General features: G+C 40.6%; 1 protein-coding gene across 3 annotated transcripts in view; it reads left to right on the top strand.

Moving 5' to 3' along the window:
* AK5 (adenylate kinase 5) overlaps nucleotides 1–17,009 on the top strand; it is a 245,648-nt gene that overhangs the window by 24,042 nt on the left and 204,597 nt on the right. The gene's annotated exons all lie outside the window — the stretch shown is intronic.

Here is a 17,009-nt window from a genome sequence, read left to right as displayed (position 1 = left end):
AGATGGGCGCTTCTCCTGTGTGCCCTGGCCGGAATCGAACTCGAGACCCCTTGCACGCCAGGCCGACGCTCTACCACTGAGCCAACCGGCCAGGGCCTAACACATTTATTTTTAAAGGGTAATAAGTCAATGAAAATATTTTGTGTATCTGTTAACCTTTGAAATTCTAGTGTAACTGGTTTTTATTTAAAAGTTTTACAAAAATATTTATAATATATGGTTATAAAAATTGTAAGTCTTGGTATAAAAACTGAAAGCTTATTAATAACCTTCCATTTCATTGACCTTCCTTTCCTGATAAAAACACTGTTAAGCCTGTTATATATCTTTCAGGCCTTTTTCTGTATGCTACACACTTACACACACCCCCATGCGTGTACTTGTGCACATATTCATATACAATGCATTCTTAATCTTCAGAGCTCTTTTCAGGCTGTCCTGCAAAAAGTCTTTCAAGCATAGTCCCATCAGCATTGAAAGAGAGAATCTGTTTCTCCCATATAGTTCATATTCTTTTAAACCAGATGCACTTCATATTTAAAATTTTTGCTGGCCTGATACATAAGAAATGGCATTTTATTCAAATTTACACTTCTTGAGTTTTTGCTTACATTAAGTATATTTTCAGATACTTAGTGATTATTAGTATTTCTTTCTTGTGTCAATTGCGTGCTTTCATTTGTTATTTTTTAAACTTAAAGAAGCATTTAACATATGACAGATAGTATATCAGAAAAGATTAAGTTCAGCCCTGGCCTGTTGATACAGTGGACAGAGCCATTGAGTCATTGGCCTGGTATGCAGACATCCCAGGTTTGATCTCTGATCAGGGAACATATGAGAAGTGACTATCTGCTTCTCTTCCCCTCTCTCTTCCCCTTTTCTCCCTCTTCCCCTCCCACAGCCAGTGGCTCAGTTGGTTAGAGCGTGGGCCCCAGGTGTTGAGGATGGCTCAGTTGGTCCAGCATGTTGGCCTCAGACACTAAAAATAGCTCACTTGATTCAAGCATCAGCCATAAATGGGGGTAGCTGGGTGGATCCTAGTCTGGGCACATGTGGGAGTTTCACTATCTCTCTTCCTCTCCCTTAAAAAAGAAAAGAGCCTGACCAGGCAGTGGTGTAGTGTATAGAGCGTAGTAGTGGGATGTGGAGGACTGAGGTTTGAAATCCCGAGGTTATTAGCTTGAGCACAGATCCATCCGGCTTGAGTGCGGGCTCACCAGCTTGAGCGTAGGATCATAAACATGACCCCACGGTTGCTGGCTTGAACCCAAAGGTCACTGGCTTGAGCCCAAGGTTGCTAGCTTGAGCAAGGAGTCACTCATTCTGCTGTAGCCACCTGGTCAAGGCACATTTGAGAAAGCAGTCAGTGAACATCTAAGGTGTTGCAACAAAGAATTGATGCTGTTCATCTCTCTCCCTTCCTGTCTGTCGGTCCCTTTCTGTCTCTCTCTCTGTCTTTCTCTCTGTCTCTGTCACAAAAAACAAAAAAAGAAAAGGAAGAAAAAAAGAGGAAAGAAAAGTAAAGATTAAGTTCAAAGAAAATGTAACTTTGTCTCATATGAAAGAAGTCTTGAATTAGGCAGTGTAAGGCCAGAGGACAGCTTCATAAAGCCTGTCTTTGAATCTTCCAGTTAACCGTGTCCAGACACCTATTGTGCTGCTGTGCCTTTCTCCTGTCCTCAGGTTTCTTCCTTCTACAGTTAGTCTAGAACCTCCAGTGCTTACTCAGTTTAAGGGCTTAGTTCTAATTTCTCTGGCCTTGAAGAAGAATTAGTTGGAAAAATCATTTATTTTGTTGTTATTGCTGCTACAGGATATGGCTATTGAAAGTGCTGTGGGAGGCATTCCATAGGATTCTTGGCGATTGGTGGGAGCATGCGAGCCAGGCAGGCTGGCCTTCCCATCCAAACCCGGTCCCCACCTTGTGCATTGAATGAGGCACCATTGGCAAGCACAGGCATAAAAGCTGTTTGATTCTCTCTATTGCCTTTCACATGTGCTGTATCCTGTCTGTCTCTCTTCCTGTGGATAATAACTAAGGGAGAGCCCAGAGTTTTTCTGGCCACTTTAAAAACATTAACAGGTAGTTTCTTTTTCAGATGTTAAAAAGCCCAGTCCACAACTATATCTCAGTGAAGTTGGGTGGAATATTAATTTTTATAAAAGTCCTGTTCAATTTAACTCAAGACTTCAATTTCTTGTTCATTGTCACATATCTCTGCTATCCTCAGGGTGAGCCTGGTTCTGCCTCAGAAACCCAAAGTGACGTCTCAGAATCCTGAAATTCTTTCTTATGTGGCTTACAGTGGGGCAGGTAGGAGAAAGGGTACAGAAAATGCATAACTCTCCTGGAACTCTCTCTGGACACCTCACCAGTCTCTCCCTTCTCTTATTCAGCCCTGACACGGTGATGGGCCAAGAGCCACACACTGGTTTGGGGATACATTAGCAAGATCACCTGGTATCTCCCTCTAGAATTCGCAGTCATTTGCAGGTGCATTCTTAGTCTGGAAAAGATCAGTTTAAGACCTTCTTAGGTTGGCATTGTAGCAGTCTAGAGGTTCTCGGTGACCATGGGCAGTCCAGTGGAACCTGAGGTCTGTGCCTCCGTTGCTGACTCAGGAGTTCAGAGAGTACAGAGGCAAAGCTGAAGTGTTTATGTAAAGTGAAGCATTTTGTCAGCCCTGACTGCTCCACAGCCTATGTATGGTTAAGCTCCTGGGGTATCTTTTCTTCGGGTACCATTTCTGACACCAAATGCATGGGGATGTCCCACACCAACCTTCAGTGCTAACTAGATGTCCAACAATTGAATTCAACTCTTGACACTATTTTAGTTAGTGTGGACCCAAAAGGTTAAGGGCCCAGTCCCACAAGACTAGACTGCCCAGGGGCCACTTGTATTTCTGCCCAACCAGCTATAAATTCAAGGGTTCCCACAATGCCCACCTCAGGTTCAATAATTTGCTAAAACAACTCACAGAACTCAAGAAGACACTTATATTTTCCAGTGCAGTATAAAGTATAAAAGTCAAGAACAGTAAAGTGGAAGAGTTGTGAAAGGTAAGGTATGAGGTTGAGGGTGTGGACCTTTTATGCCCTCACTGGGCACACCACCCTCCAGCACTTTATTCACCAACCCAAACGCTCCCAAAATTCACCAGTGAAGAGTGAATATAACTCGATCGATCTCTAACCCCATTGCCTTCCTGGTGGTCAGGGAGTGGGGCTAAAAGTCCCAACTTTGAGTCTCATGTTTGGTCTTTCCAGCAGTCAACCACCATCTGATGTTATCTGGGGGTCCCACCCTAAGTCACTTTATTCACTTACATGCAGGTGTGGTCAGAAGGTGTTCATTATGAACAACAGAAAACTTCCCTATTAGGAAGTGCCAGGGTTTTAGAAGCTCTGTACCAGGAACCAGAGACAAAGACTATTGTTTTTATTTTACACAAATCCTCAAGGTTTCTTTGTTTGTCTCTAATGAGCTTTTTTTAATGCACACGTAGGCACATATGCCCACACGCAGAAATTTTCCCCAAGACTTTCTCACAGGCCCAGGGTTTAGAAGAGAGGAATTTCTGACATCAGCCATATACTGGAAATGGTAAGACCAATGCAACAAAAGACCCAATAGTTACGTGACTTATAAGACAAGGAAGACTGCTTTTCTCTTAGGTAATAGCATCAATGTGAACAGTTCAGAGTGGCTAAGCAGCTTTTCTCCTTGAAGTCATTTCAGGATCACAGTTCCTTCTAAGTTGTTCTGCCATCCTCTAGGACACAGTCATCTTCTGTATGGCTGAAACACGGTGGCCATCATATATGGGTTCCAGCTGTCATGTAAGGGGAAGAGAATGTGAAGGTCTGAAGTCCCAGACGTGGAAGTGGCATTCATCTCTTCTGCACACATGGTGTTGCTGAGAATTTAGTCGTGTTGTAATTGCAAAGCAAGCTGGGGAACAGAGTCCTGCTGGGAAACCAGATGTCTGGCTACAGTTCTATCACCATGGAAGGACGGGAGAACTAGCTAGCAGCTTCTACGACAGTTTGCCCCTCCAACCACCCAAATGTCTTCATGCTTCCTTCTTCCTACACATACAGTGTACTCACTCACTCCCCCAGGAAGACAACTCAGAGTCCCATCATCTAGTTCAAAGGCCAACCTCTACTTGATACAGTTCTGTTAGGTCCCGGTCCTCATTCTCAGCCACCTGTAAACTAAACATCAACTTACCTTCCCTCCTTGCTGTCAATAAACAACAGAAGAAGAGACCAGGAGAAGTGAGATAAAGGCTCCTATTTGGGAAAGGGAAGTTTGGCAAATATGTTTTGAACTGTAGCAAATAACAAATTCTGTGAGGCAGGGAGTGGTTTCCTGGCCTAGCCCCCTAGCAACGCCTGCTTCTGCTCTCATGGAGTAACTCATATTCTCTTCTGAGCCTCCCCAGCCCTGCCCTGTGAGGAGTTTTTGCTGTTGTCTCTTATCAAGCATAGCCACATCAAAGTGATGTGTTGGTGACTATACTCCTTGTATAGCAATTTTAAGTTTGAAAAAATATATAAGCTTTGATCACTTTGGTAAAACCACTTCCTCAAAAATATGGTAGGCTTCTTCTCTTTTTGTGTCCAGTTGGTTCTACTGCCTTTAACTGCAACCCAGAGTTATTTCCTGGATATAGCGTTAAACTCCTTTATTTCTTTGTCCTCTCATTTGGTCGGCAGTTACTTTGAAGCCGCAGAAGACATCCGGCTTAGGTAGGAAGACAGCGTCCACTGTTTGGGTTTTGCCTCAGGGCTAGTTCATATTTTGGGGAGGAGAGTAGAAGTAGGTGTTAATAGGAGTCCTTTGGCCAGTGACAGTCTTGTCTTCTGTTTGGAGTCTCCAAGCAGTTTGCTTTTTTAATCTTTGTTTTCTCTTTATCTGATTACAAACTGTTCAATTTTTTCTTGGGTTTACCTGTTGTAATATGTTGCTAAATGTAACAGAGAGCAGTCAACACATACCAACGTTGTAGTTCTTTCTAGCCACTTCTTCTCTATCTATACTTTTCTTTAGAACATTATCTGTCTTCCAGGTTACCACAAGTAATAGTTGTACCAAATGTTTTTCAATGACATAACAAGAGTTATCAACTTTCTAGCCTAAAGTATCTATTCTCTTTCTGCCCAAATACCACGTATTTTAGTTTTAAATATAGTATTGTCCCACTTATATGACTGTTGTCTCTTGTTTGGAGAAAACACTACCTGCTATAATAATAAGACAACATGACATTGGTGTAACACAGAAACTTATTTCTCTTACATCTAACGGCTCTCCACGAGTGACCGCAGAGCAGCTTCCGTCCTCACATTCACTCAGGGAAGCCGGAGGTTCTTTCCCAGTCATTACTCCTCAATCGCTCGGGCAGTTACCAGAGTTTTGGGTCATAGACCCTTTTACACTTTTAAAAATTATTTAAGATCTCAAAAACTTTAATTTACATGGTTTTTAGCTATTAATATTTACCATAAAATAAAACATTATAAAAATATTTAATATCATCTTAAAATAACAAATCTATACAGGTTAACACAAACAACACATTTTATGAAAAGCAACCATATTTTCCAAAAAGAAAATATAGTGATAAGAGAGGCACTGCTGGCCCTGGCCGGTTGGCTCAGCGGTAGAGCGTCGGCCTGGCGTGCGGAGGACCCGGGTTTGATTCCCGGCCAGGGCACATAGGAGAAGCGCCCATTTGCTTCTCCACCACCCCCCTCCTTCCTTTCTGTCTCTCTCTTCCCCTCCCGCAGCCAAGGCTCCATTGGAGCAAAGATGGCCCGGGCGCTGGGGATGGCTCCTTGGCCTCTGGCTGCCCCGGAGGGGCAGAGCATCGTCCGTGGGTGTGCTGGGTGGATCCCAGTCGGGCGCATGCGGGAGTCTGTCTGTCTCTCCCCGTTTCCAGCTTCAGAAAAATAAAAAAATTAAAAAAAATTAAAAAAAAAAAAAGAGAGGCACTGCTTTACATGCCTGCAAATCTCTTTACTTCCTAGCTTAAAAAGAAGAGCTGGATTCTTATGTCTGCATTTGCATCCCCCCTGTTGTGAAATCACACTTCATGTAATCATGAAAAACTCCATTGTACATTTGTGAGAGAATGACTGTGAAAAGACGCATCATTTCTTAGAGTTAATATGAAACTAGTTCTGACCTGTAGCCTCCCTGAAAGGGTCTCAGCAATCCCCAGGGGCCTTATGAGCATACTGGAGAGCTGCCGTCATGAGATATGGTTAACACCTGTGCGATGAAAGCTAGGTCATTGCCATGGCCAGGTGACAGTTGGTTTAAGGGAGAAAAGAGTACAAGAAGGTATGTTACCAATGTAGGATTGTTCAGGCCTCCACTGTGGGGACCCAGTCCCCTGGAAGGACTCTCTGTTCCTCTAAAAATTGTTTTTCCATTTGGTGTCAGCAGCACAAGCTTTAATAGCCAGAGAATGTAAAAAGCAGGAGTCAAACTCACAGATCAACTTCTGGTTCTAGAAGTTCTGGGGGAGATTATTAGGGGGACAATATAATGAGGAGGAAGCATATGCATTAATTTTCAGGAAATGGGCATTAGTTTTCAGGGAATGGGTTGGAATTGGGCCACCACCCCTTTCCTTCTCTTATATGATTCGTGTGGGACCTGTGATGGTGCTAGCAGGCATCTCAGTTAGCATGCTAATAATGTATTATAATCAGGATATGATGAGGTTCAGGCTCTCCTGGAAGTCAGATTCAGCACCATCTTGATTCAGGCATCTCTGATCAGTTTTTGTTATTCTAGCCCTCTTTACTTGTTTGTGTTTTTCCTGTAACTGAAATGAAAAGACAAGTACAATACATAAGCTTTCACAGCCTATAGCCGTGGTGACAGGTACAGGCACAATTTCTTAAATCCCTCCCTGGGGAGGCAGCACACATCACTTCTCACAGTTGCTAATGAGAACTTAGGTCACATGACTACATCCTAACTGCAGGGAAGCCTGGGAAATATAGTCCCATGGTCAGGCATGGCCCTGGCTACAGAGCTGTTATTAAGGAAGAAGGGAAAACAGATTTTGAGATGCAACTAGCAGCTTCCAATACAAGTCATATGCTGTGCATAGTTCCATCTTTCTTCCCACTCTTAACTTCTCAGTCTAAGAGCCAAGCTCTCCAGCTCTTAGGCCTGCCATTTCAAGGGGAGGGGCGATGGACACTCCTATGGCCATAGTGTAGCTCATGTTCTCCACCTCGCATTATATCAATAAAACTAATATAAAGTAGTTTTTTCCTGTCTGAATTTTTTTTTTACCTTTAGCCTGGTGGTTGTGATGAGTTAATAGATTCATGAGAGGAAAGTAACCGCGATAGGCAAGGGTGGAAGGTCAAATATTTCTTCACCACCAGCTGAGCAGATTGCATGACCAAGATGTCACTCAATAGCCTAGAGTCCACAGTCAAAAGCTAAGCGAGCCCTGGCCAGTTGGCTCAGTGGTAGAACGTCGGCCTGGCATGCAGAAGTCCCGGGTTCAATTCCCGGCCAGGGCACACAGGAGAAGCGCCCATCTGTTTCTCCACCCCTCCCCCTCTCCTTCCTCTCACTCTCTCTCTTACCCTCCCGCAGCGAGGCTCCATTGGAGCAAAGATGGCCCGGGCGCTGGGGATAGCTCCTTGGCCTCTGCCCCAGGCACTAGAGTGGCTCTGGTCGCAACAGAGCAACGCTCCTGAGGGGCAGAGCATCGCCCCCTGGTGGGCATGCCGGGTGGATCCCGGTTGGGCGCATGCGGGAGTCTGTCTGACTGTCTCTCCCTGTTTCCAGCTTCAGAAAAATACAAAAAAAAAAAAAAAAGATAAGCGAGGTGTTTTTTAAAGGTTGTTGGCTTCATATTCCATGGGATAAGAGTGGAGGAAAAGCAGTGGTGGGATTCAGCTGGTTTGCACTGATTTGGCAGAACTGATACCTAATTTTTTGTTGAGTTCAGTGAACCAGTTGTTAAAATGGCACTTGTAATCATGGTTCTCTCTAAAGTGGGCACCTGAGCAGCCACCCAGTGTAGAAATCACAAATTTACATTCTTTACTCTTTTTTAACATTCTTTTGCGCAACAGTGTATTCTAAGCACCCGTAGTAATGTTCATTCCGTCCATAGGTGAAGAAGTGAGGATGCCAATCAAGAAGCAATATGGAAATGTCTTAAATAACAGTTTTATTGTTTTTTGTCAGTTAGTATTTAATATTTTTTCATTAATACTTTAAAACTTTTATAATATAGTCTAGTTTTGTGTACGTACCTCTTTTATTCTTATTTAAGTATTAAATGCATGAAATAATAAACTACCTTTAGTATATTATTTTTTTTATACTTAAAACAGTCATTAGGGCAGAGAACAGGTTGTTAAATTATTTGAATTCCATCACTGGGGAAAAGCTAAATTTCTGTACTGAGGATTTATTAACTAAACAGTAAAAGAACTAAAACTAATAAGAACTCTGTGGTGCTATTATTGAAAGTGGAGGAGGCAAGCCTACACCAAAGCTATACTTAAATTTATATAATATCTCAACAGTGATGTGCTCCAGCTATTTTCTCAGTACTATTTATATCATCCCAGAACTTGCGTGTTTCACTGTGCATTCTGTTTTTGAGCTATATCTGTGTTGATACTGATGGACCTAGCTCATTCTTACAGCTGTGTCATAATGTTACAGTCTATATTTATGTTTTATTAGTATACTTTCCAATTACTATAAAATTTCTATTATTACTAACAGCATTGTGACCAACTTCCTTAATACACATCTCTCTTTGCATATGTCAAAAAGGTCTCTCAGGAATATTTCTAGAAATGGATTTTCTAGGATGGAGGGAAGATGTATGTGTGTGGTTTTAAAGCTATGTTTTAGATTTTGTTAGTATGATAATAAAAAGTGTCCTTATAAATTTATACTTATATTTTCCCTATTTCCCCACATCTCACCAATACTTAATTTCACATCTTTTTATTTTAGACTATCTGAGGGATTAAAAATGTTTTTGCTTTGTTATTTTAATTTGAATTCTTCTAATCACTAGTTGAAACATTATAAAAATGTGTTTTATGGCCATTTGTATCTCTTCTTTTGAGAATTATCAAAACATAAACTTGGCCCCTTTTTTCTGGTGGATTGTTTGCATTTTTATTATTGATTTGAACATTCTAGATACTAATCCTTTGCTGCATATCTTGATAATATTTTCTTTCATTTATATTTTTATCAATTTTGTTTGAGAAGTATGATTCCTGTAGAATCATAGTCTATCTTTTGTCCTACAGACATTTTATATTTTAATGTGGTAAATTTATCACTATTTTACTTTTAGCTTTTGTATATAATTTTAAAGAGAGTGTTCCTTGTAGTCTCATAAAAATTTTAGTTTAGTTTTGAAGATTCAGATATTTATCTGTATTAATTGTTTTATACAGTGTGAGATAGAGATATAATTCTATTGCGCATTCAAATGGAAATGAAAAATGTAGTCCATGGTCCAAAGATCATTTGTTGACTGGTACATCTTTTCCCCATTGAGATGACTTATTCCTGTATAGACACAAGTTTGCTATAAGGTTTCCCTCCTTCTTTTGTTTGTTTATATATATATATTTCTGTGCCAATATAGTAGGTTTAATTGAAGAGCCCTAGCTTACAACCTGGTGTCCAAAGGAAAATCTCCCCTTTTTATAAATTTGCTATACCTAAACATTAACTCTTTATGAATTTTAAAATCAGTTTGTCAGACCCATAAAAAACTTCATATTTTTATTTGAATTTCAATACAGATTGTATTGCATGTAGATTCATTTTCAGAGAACTGACGTCTTTCCATCCATGAACATTGCCATGTCACTCCGTTTATTCAGGTCTTGCTTTATGTTCTTCAGTTAATAAAGTTTTATAGTTGTCCATGGAAAAGTTGCAAATTTTTTGTTAGCTTTGTTCCTAGATAGTTTATAGTTTTGCTATTATTATGAATGAGCCACTTTTTTCATAATCAATTCCTCTAGTGCTCAGTGGATCTTTGCAGAATTATTGTTTGTGAAAGTGTCTGTCTGTCTGTCTCTCCCCCAGATAGGCTTCTCTTCTGTTTTCCTGAGGACAGAGCTGCCTCATTCATGTTGTAAACTGCCATCCTTTTTACTTTCTCACCACTAGCCACCTCCTTGACTTGCATACTTGCCCTGCTAACTTAGCACATTCCTTTACTATGTTGGATTCAACTACGTTTGTTGACTTTAAGTAGAAAATAAATAAATATAAATATAGATATCCATAAAAGGAAAGAATCAAGTGATTGCTTAAAAAGTGCTCTTGACCCTGACCAGGTGGTAGTACAGTGGGTAGAGCATCAACCTGGGACTCTGAGGACCCAGGTTCAAAACCCGAGGTTGCCAGCTTGAGCGTTGGCTCATAGACATAGTCTCATGGTTGCTGGCTTGAGCACAAGGTTGCTTGCTTGAGCAAGGGGTCAGTTGGTCAGCTGGAGCCCCCTGATCAAGGCACATATGAGAAAGCAATTAATGAACAACTAAGGTGCCACAACTATGAGTTGATGGTTCTCATCTCTCTTCTTTCCTGTCTGTCTGTCCCTCTCTCTCTCTCTCTCTCTTAAAAATAAATAAGTAAATAAGTAAATAAATAAAGTGATCTTGAGTTCCATTCTCAGATTCTCATATAAGGGGATGGAATTGGTTTTGATGTCAATGGAGTGCAGTGCATTTTGGCTCTCGTTTACTGTGCGCTTTTGGCTAATTTACTGATCCTCTTGAAACCTCAGTGTTTTCCTTTGAAGAATGAGAATTATCATACCTCACAGGATTGCTGTTAAGATTAAATAAGATCAGTACCTGTAGTTCTTGGCACAGCTCATGGCTCTCAGTAACCACTCAACCAAAGGGAGTGATTATTACTCTTTGACATGGTGAGTATGCTTTAGATTTATAGATTTTTACAGCGGAAGGGCCCTTACCACCTCTTCCCTCTTTTTTTTAGAGGCTTTGAGACAAACAGGCCTTCAGATTCCTTCTAGGGACTGTTTTTCAAATGTATTGATGGAAACTTTTAGAGGTTGCTTTGAGGTGTTAAGACAGCACAGAACAGCTTTGCTTTTGTTTTCTGTTGGGAGGTTGTTGAAAGGAATTTTTCTCCTGCTAGAAATGACTGGAAACTGCTGCGCTGACCTGTCAGCTGGAGCCCTACTGTGGTCTCGATACACATCCTGCTCTCACATATTTAAACAAAGTCAAAATTCCCTTCATTCTGTGTATTCTCTTTTGATTTCCCCCAGTTTTATAACCAATTGCTCCTTCCTCAAGAGTGGCCCCCAGGGCTGCCTCCTTCCCTTTCCTGGCTAAGCTCGTGTAGCCACGTGGTTTTCAGTGGGGAGTAGTTTGATGCCCCCAGCTGTCTTGTTTGAGACTTGTATAGAACTCCTTGATGATAATGGTGATTGGATTCCTTCCAAGTGTAATATATATATTTCTTTATGTTTCTTTGAACCAAATATCCCAAAGATCTAGACTTTTATTATTATATTTATAGATACCAGTTGGTGTTCAGCTTACCTGATTTTTCCAGTGTTTCTATACTTTTGGTTCTGTTTTTGATGCAAGCAAAGTATATTTCTAGAAGTTTATATTTTAATATACATGTTTTATAATTGATTTTGTATTGTGTTATCAATGAACTCCCCAACATTAGCTGTTATTATTCCACTTTACAGGCAAGGAAACTAAAGCTCAGACAAGTTAAGAAACTTGCCTGGAGCCACCAGCAATAAAGACAGAGCTAAGATTCCAAGGGAGGGGATACAGATGTTCTAGACCAGGGGTCTCAAATTCGTGGCCCACGGGCCACATGCGGCCCGCCGAACAATTTTGTGCGGCCCGCAGACTAATCCACGAAGTTCAAAATATTTTGGATAAAATTAAGTAAGCCTAGGGGCCTACTTGTATTTTTCATTTCTCTAGCATCCTAGCTAGATATTAGCTTAGTTAACAGCAGTTGTGATGCGAACTACAGTTTCTGGTCGTTTTGTGACACTGAGTAAACTGCATGTACGATTGTGCTTGTTGTACTGATTTTTTTTTGTTTTCAACTGCAGTGAGAAAAGTGTTGCGTAACAGTTGCCTTTTGTAGACCTAGTGCGGCCCGCCTAACAGCTGTGATCTTGCTCTGCGGCCCACATGCTGAGTTGAGTTTGAGACCCCTGTTCTAGACCCTCACTTTCTCTCACCTTAAGGTCATAGACTAGAAGCAATCAGGCTAAATGTGAGCTTCAGACAATTTTTTAAAATGTGCACCAAATTTCACAATTGAGAGATTTCATATGTATATTAAAAAGCAGATTTCTGGCTTGTCTTGAAAATTTTGGAGATTTGGTGGCTCCTCCGGTCTGCATTCCTACAGCTGAGGAGTGCCGCTGTCATTAGATAGTATGGGTGCTCTCTAGTTCACCCGCTCCCACCCCAGCCTGGCCCTTACAAGGCATTGGTGTCTATACCTGACAGTGCCTCATGTCCTTCTCTCATCACAGCTGTGTCTGATTTTTAGCACCTGAGGCTGATGCACTCAAACCAACCGAGGTATCCTCAGCACCTGGGGCCACTCGCAAATGAACCACTGACTGTGGAAGGAAAAGAGGGAGAGAAGGGGGAGAAGAAGATGGGAGAAACAGATGGTCACTTCTCCTGTGTGCCCTGACTGAGAATCGAACCCAGAACATCCATATGCGTGCACACACACGCGCGCACACACACACACACAAAAGGAAGGAAGGAAGAAAAAAGAAATACCTTACAAAAATATGTAGACCCTACACAGGTGACAGGTAGCCAGATAGCTGTCTCACCTAGTGGGGGCCACACTATCAACCTATATATTAGATACCTGTGAAGCTTGATTTCTCCTACTTGTCAGGTTTTAAAAATTAATTTAAATAACATCTGATATTTCTTTCTGCACTCCCGTTTATTTTGAGCCATCTTCCTGGGATGCACACATCCTTCTTAAGGAATTATGGGCTAGGGAATTAAGTATGTCTGATTCCTAGCACTTGAGCGATCATTTGGGGAACAACTGAAGTACAAATATTGATCGACTTACGACCTATGCAACTTACGACCATTCGACTTGACCACAATCGCTAGCCACGACTGCTCCGCGTCGCTGGGCTTACGACAGTGCAGACCAGCTTCCGGCAGCACTACCATTTCAACTGATATCCCAGACTTGGTACAGCAATTTGTGTTTTGTGTCTTCGATAATTTTCATCAAACCCCTCCCAATATGTCTACCAAGAGGAAATTGTCTTTGCAAATATTAAACCAGTTGTACTGGTAATGCAGTGTTTTACTTAAACCTGACGAATGTAAAAATAAGAAACAAAATGGTGTAGAGATGATACAAATGGCATAAAATGAACAAAGAAAATTATGATATATAACAATAATGAAAGAAAATTATAATAAAATATGACTTAAAGGTTTTTATAACATCATTTCACAGTACTGTACATATAGCCTACTCACCTTACAACCAAATAGTGTTACGACCTATCGGAACCAATCATGGTCGTAAGTAGAGCACTAGCTGTAATGGCCTTTTTAACACAAATCCAAACCCTTGTTTAAATCAGCAGTTCGCCATGGTTTATTTTTTGAGGTATGTTATACATAGTTTTGAGGTGTAATGTTGTTAGTTAATGTCCTAATGCTTAGTAATAGCAGCCACAAAGCATTTTTACTGGGTTGTAGTGGCCAAGCGGGAGAAGAAAAGAGGGGACTTGAAAGCCCCCCTCCCACAAGACACCTTAGCTTTCATCAGTGCTTGGGGAGTATTTCAGTTAAAGCAATGGTCCCAAGATTAACCCTATAATAATTGCACTGTTACTTATTTGCATTCTTTCAGGCTTCTTGAGTGAAAAATAAAAGACTCCAGGAATTGTGCTTCCAAGGGGGGTGTGGCCCATGAGCACACCCAGTCCCTGTAAATTCCATTTATCAATGCATTGTGAGACAAAAGATGGTGAGACCTGCTGGAGTAGGTATATATGACTATTTAGAGTCTTTTTTAGTCGTGATTTCCTCAAGGATTTGTAACTTAACCTCAACTTTGTCATTTAAAAGGAGTCTAAAAATAGAGTTAAGAGTTTGATGAGGCTCTGGCTGGTGGCTCAGTAAATGGAGTGTCAGCATATGACATCCCGTGTTTGATTCCCAGTTAAGGCACACAGGAGAAGTGACCATCTGCTTTTCCCCCCTTCCTCTCCTCCTTCTCTCCCTCTTTGCCTCCCACAGCCAGTGGCTCATTTAAGCATGACCCTGGGGCACTGAGGATAGTTCAGTTGGTCTGCGTGCATCAGCTTCAAGTGTTACGAATAGGTCAGTACTCGAGCATCGACCCCAGATAGGGTTACCAGGTGGATCCCAATTGGGTGTATGTGGGAGTCTGCCTCACTATCTCCCTTCCTCTCACCTAAAAAAAAAAAATAATAATAATTTGAGTGAGATAGAATATATAAAAATTCTCAACTGAATATAGTATTTTTAAAAAGCTTAGAGATCAAAGAAAATCAATCCTCAGAGGGCTGTCCTACTTGTGTAGTGAATTGATTTGACAGACTCATAATTTGATTTGCTGTTCCTATGGGGGACAGATTTGATTTGCTTTTAATGGGCAGTGATTTAATTTTAATTACACAGTTCTTTTTCTAAGCATTAGCACTTTCATGCATAATATTAAAGAAAACGTAGATGCATTCTTCTCCTGAAATCATTGACTTATTATTATTATTATTTAATAATTAGGTTTTGAAATTGAAACTATATCACTAAATTATTATTTATTTATTTTTATTTTGATGAGCTGTGACTACGAAACACCATTAAAGTTAAAAGCTTGATGAGATTTTTACAATTGCCCTATATAAAATACAATTTCCAAATTTTACACACAAAAAAAATCAGAGTTATCATTGACTTTGCTATATATATTAGGTACTGTTGCTGTATAACAAATCACCCAAAACTTTTAGCATCTTAAAACAATGTGTGCCTGATCTGTGGTGGCACAGTGGGTAAAGCGTCAACCTGGAACGCTGAGGTTGCCAGTTCGAAACCTCGGGCTTGCCTGGTCAAGGCACATAAGGGAGTTAATGCTTTCTGATCCTCCCCCCTTCTCTCTCTCTTTCTCTCTCTCTGTCCCCTCTCTAAAATGAATAAATAAAATCTAATTTTTAAAAAAGCATTTGATTTAAAAAACAACAACATGTATAATTTCACATGCTTTCTGTGGGTCAGGAAATCAGGAACTGCCAAGGTGGTTGGTTTAGATTCAAGATCTCTAGTGCTAATTTTGCATTTAAATGGCGGTTGGAGTTAGGCTTCTTTACTCACATGACTTGGAAGACTCAAAACAGCTGGAGGTGAAACAACTGGAGTTCCTTGGGTATCTCTTCTTACCTTTCCAAGTGGAGGTCTCAGGGTGCCTAGACTTCACAGCAGCTTAAGGCTCCAAATGCATGTAAGCCCAGAGAGCCGGAGGAGGCCCTAGCACCTTTTCTAACCTAGCATCAGAAGTCCTTATGTCACTTCTACCGCTTTCGGTTCCTTAGAGTCACTAGGGCTGGCCCATTATCAAGGAGAGGGAAATTAGAGTGCACTATATTTTTATAAGGGGAATGTAAAAAAAAAACCAAAAAACAAAACAACCTGTTAACATGTTTTAAACCACCACACCATGATGCTCAATAATAAAAAAAAAATACCTACTTGTTCTTGACTGTGCTCATATTTGTCCCTCTTCTTCATTTCCTTTCTCCCTAGTCTTCATGCAAGGTACTCACTCAAACCTGTTTGGGCTGTTAGAGTCTTCACTTATCTTCCTTTCTTGTCCTTATTTTCTCCATATCTTGTCTATCTTGTGTTCTGATTAATCTTTCTAAAAGACTACTGTCATTAATTCATTTCTCTGGTTGAAAGCCTTTAATGCTGGTTATTGTCTACAAACATGTTTCTCCCTATGAGGTTTGTACCAGAATCAGTACATGCCTTGTTAAAAAAATACAGATTGTTTAAGTCCCTTCTCAGAATTACTGTATTAATTCTAATACAGTAATCTGATGGATAGAACCCAAGAGACTACATGTTAGCAAGTTAACAACCTTTAGCAAAGCTGATTTTTAAGCACAGTTAAGTGCACATTTAATCCAGTGTTTAATAGCACACAATAAAGGTTCTCAGCCATAACATGTTGCCATAGTTATGGATCAGGCAGGCTTTGCTAATATTACCCAAATACTGAAATCAGACCTCATTCCCAGTGAATAATGTCATCCTCACTAATTTTCACACTTGACTTTCTCAAGTGAGAAAGAAATTACTTAGAATGTGAAGAATTTCACATAAGATGTGTTCTCAGTATTAATGTCATAAGGCTATTGTGTTTCTGTGTAATCCCCATGCAATGTGATCTGAGTTGGGCTTGTCTTGCCTTACTACCATCTCTTAAACACATTTTGCCCTTGTTCTTCGCTATTTGGGTCTCCTTGGTAATCATTTTTTACTGCTTATCATGTCTCACCTTCTCCTGGACACCTTTCCTTAAGATCCCAAGTCTTGGAGATTTCTCTCTACTCTCAGCTTGTTCAGCAAAACATGGTATTGTCTGTAACATATGTATATATATGACACTTTTCATATAGGACCTTAAATTGTTAATTATTAGTTCATTAGATTGTCGTGTCAGGTTCGAAGAAGGAAGATATGGTATGCTCATATTGGCAAAGTGAAGAGTTTTTAATAAAGGAACTGCCTGACCTGTGGTGGCGCAGTGGATAAAGCATTGACCTGGAAATGCTAAGGTCGCCGGTTCGAAACCCTGGGCTTGCCTGGTCAAGGCACATACGGGAGTTGATGCTTCCAGCTCCTCCCCCCTGTCTCTGTCTCTCTCTTCCTCT

Source organism: Saccopteryx bilineata, chromosome 3, assembly GCF_036850765.1.
Source record: "Saccopteryx bilineata isolate mSacBil1 chromosome 3, mSacBil1_pri_phased_curated, whole genome shotgun sequence".
Lineage (NCBI taxonomy): Eukaryota > Metazoa > Chordata > Mammalia > Chiroptera > Emballonuridae > Saccopteryx > Saccopteryx bilineata.
Note: the sequence above shows the minus strand (reverse complement) of the source record. Positions and strands in the feature narration are given on the sequence as shown.